The sequence below is a fragment of the Crocuta crocuta genome, unplaced genomic scaffold, assembly GCF_008692635.1.
Source record: "Crocuta crocuta isolate KB4526 unplaced genomic scaffold, BGI_CrCroc_1.0 scaffold145, whole genome shotgun sequence".
Lineage (NCBI taxonomy): Eukaryota > Metazoa > Chordata > Mammalia > Carnivora > Hyaenidae > Crocuta > Crocuta crocuta.
This window is the reverse complement of record NW_027530857.1, coordinates 505649-509334: the sequence shown is the minus strand read 5'-3', so window position 1 is coordinate 509334 and position 3686 is coordinate 505649.

Sequence of the window (3686 nt, the reverse complement as noted above, 5' to 3'; positions counted from 1 at the left end):
CCCACGCCACCCCTGCCCCCCGCCCCCCATTCCTGGCCTGGTCAATAGAGTCTCTAATGGCTCTTGTTTCTTTTTTTCTACTCTTACTTACTTTGAAACAACTTCTTTTAGGTACATCTTAGTCTAGTCTTGCCCATTTGAAAACAAAACTGTGGAAAATGTCGCTTATCCGCTACAAATTTAAACCCAGATTTGTTTAAAATTTCTTGAACTTGTCCTATTCAGTCGCACCACTTTGTGAGTAACGCTTCTCTGTACATCATGCACAAGACTTTGCATGCACAGGCGTCTTCCTTTCTCTTGGGTAATGACTTAGCCGTTCAATGCCTGGGTCGGAAAGTAACTCCAGGTTTATCTTTCCGAGGAACTGCTAGACTGTTTTAAAGGTCCTGTGCCATTTTACATTCCCACCCACACTCTCATCTTCCGTCCTGACACTTGTTTTTATTCTAGCCACACTGGGCAAGTGGCATCCCACTGTGACTTTCATTTGCATTTCCCTAAGGATCAATAGTCTTAAATTAATTAAAGGAGAAGGCCATTTGACTGAAGACAAAGAGTTGTTGGGGGGGGGGAGGCAGTTATGACAGGTTACCCTGAAAAACAAAGGTAACAAAGGTAAGGTTGTTACACAGATTTCAGTCCCGCCTTCTCCAGTGATAAGAGTTTCTGCTCTCGGAATCATTCTCTTCCTGGTTCAGAGGAAGAGACACTTAAAAATGTACATTTCCCTTACAAAAGGGATTACAGAGCAATTCTACTGTTTTTAGAGCTGCTCTCCTTAGTGCTTTCTCTCAAAAATAATCAGTTCAAATAATCCTTATACCAAAGAGACCTATTTTGGGGTCACATATTCTGATACCCTTCAATCCATTTTGAGTTAATTTCCGTAGCTTAAGGTAGGGGTCTCAATTTTGGTTTTGTACACGAATATCCTGTCGTCCCAGTATCCTTTGTTGGGAAGACTATTCTTTTTCCCATGGAATTTTCCTGGCACCTGTATTAAATACAGTTGTGCTATTTTAAATTCTTTGTTGGTGAGGGAAGAAATTTGGTTTTGTCATTAATTTCAAACTTTGTGCTTCGACAGAAGAAAATTATTTTTCTTATCCTGCAGAAATAATGTTTATCAACACTAATTCAAGGATTATCTACAACTCACTTCAGTTCCAAAACACTTACGGTGGGTGACTGTAGGGCAAAATCTGTATTTCAATGGAATTAAAACACTGTTTAGAAGATCTCTTGGTTATCTGATTCTAGTCTTCCGTGTATTTGAACTGTTTGACAACTCTATCAGTTGGAGATGGCTTATAACAATGCAAAATAACTGTCCATACACATGTAGACTTTCCCCTATAAAAACCAGTTTTGCTTTCATTTGCACATTTCAACGTTCTTGATCTATGAACACAGGGTTCTTCAGATTCTCCTGTAAAACAATTACAACACTGATTAATGAGTCGGATAAACTCTAACGCATGCTCATTTTATATCTGTGTAATTCATGATTTTGCCTTTCTTTCACAATTATCTTTTAACATAACCCACGTCAAAGAACTAATGAGCCATGATTAATAGACACACTTCCATCCACAGAAGCTAGAAAGTAAATAACTTAGCAACATAAAAGTAAATTGTGTTAACAGTTAGTGATAGAAAAACATGGTTAATCTTTGATAATTTCAGATTACTTATCAATTGGAAGCTTTTACCATTTTAAGACAATTACAAGCAGAGAAAGATCTAGGAACTTTGAAAAGTAATAGCAGGCACTGCAGTCACTGGCACAAAGCCCCACATTAGCAAACCAAGACTTAGCACCTAATCTAATTGCAGTTCTACCTTCCCAGGAATGTAGTCTTAACCTTGCAGTCTGGTCATCACCAATGAGGTAGTTGCCTGTCCAGCACTGGTAAGCCATCCTAGCCTGAAACAACCCATTCTTTCCCCACTTCTGCCTCAAAACCTTCCTTCCTCCTCAGAGCTCCTTTCTCTTGCTAGAGGAGGTGCTGCCGGACTCATGAATCGTTCAATAAGGCCCATCGGGTCTCAGAAGCTTCCCCAGTTGAACTGTAACTGAGCAGATCTGGCACAGGAGCGCTGGGGTGTGAACTGCGCGTCCGCAGGCATCCGGGCCGAGAAACAGGCGCGGCGCCGGGAGCCCCCTTCGGCCTTGTGCTTCCCGCCTCCCCGGGGCCCTGGGGAGGCGCCTCCAGTCCTGGGCTCTGCCCTCCTTGCCCCGAGCTCCCGAGCTCACTTGCCTTCCCGCGTTCCCCATTTGTCTGAGATGACCAGTTCCACACGGGGGACCGCCGGCAGTGGGGACCGCAGTCCCCCCCGTGCCTGGAAAGCCCGCTCCCCGGTTCTGGCCCCCGAGTCCAGCTGGGCCCCCCGGTCCCACCCCTTCCGCGGCCCGCGCGCCCCGCTGGGAAGGGTCGCAGGCGCACGGGGCTTCCCTTGGCCGGGACGCAGCAGGTCCCTCGGCGACCGCAGCCCTTAGGGCGCACGGGCCGGGTGTCCTCGCAGAGGAAGGCTGGCGGGAAGAGAAGGGCTCTCCCGGCCCCAACGACTCCGGCACAGGACCCGCGGCACACCTGCCCCTCTCGCGTCAAAGCACTGCAGTCCCAGGGGCTAAAGCGTCTCTACAAACGGCCAGATCTTACTAAAACCACCTAGAATCACAGTGGCCGCTATGAGGACTGTTCCAGTGAGAGACGATCGCTTAAGGCGTGCGCGCGGCAGCGAGGGTTCCTGAAGGAAGCAAGCAGGCTGGGATGTGTATTTCAGTTGTCGGGCAGAAGCCGCCACAAAGCTTCAAAATTCCCCAACAGCTTCAAAGATTCACTGCGAAAGGTGAATACAGAACTTAAGGACAAAAGAGGTACCCAGGACAGAGACTGTAAGACGGACGTGACCACCCACAGCTCCTCTCCACCCGCCTTGGGTCTGGTGCCCGTTCCCGGGACCCTCCGTCCGGACTGCCTTTCCATTGCAACAGACTATTCAACAGTCATCGTTCAAAAATAACACCACCTGTCACAGCATCCTCTCCCGGTATCGTTCTCTCCTAGCTCAAAAGCAGATCCAGACGCCATAGTTAAAGACTTTCCTAAATCCAGGGAGGATCCTCAAAAGTTTTTAATACCTAGATTACCTTCTGAGATTAATGGATTGATAAAAAGACAGGAAACAGGATAGGAGGCCACTGTTCATGATCATCGCTAAGGACTTGGAACCAAGCCTATAAACAGCTGGCCAAGCTGATGGCCTTACACACACCCCTGGATCCACCTCCCAGGGAAGGCACCTGTTCGGGCCCCTCCCAGTGTGGACAGGACTATGAGGGATTTTCGGGTAAACTGCTATAGGATTCCCTTAAAACAGCCAAGGGGAAACTAAAATTAAAATTAATTTTAAAAAACCTTGCCACATTCTGGTAAACGTCCCAGCTACACTCTCCACTTCAAACCCAATCAGGACATCAAGCGGAATCCTAGAAAAACAAGGAGCTGGCTGAAGGTAAGATTTGTGCCACAGTCAGGCCCCCCTCCCCAGATCTCTACCTGTAGTGCCCCAGAGAAAAATAAAAATGAAATATCTTTTGGACCGTCTCTGCAAATGCCTCGAGTGCAAGGGGTCATCCAATGCTCCCCAAAACATTTGTTTGTCCTGACCGAAAACTT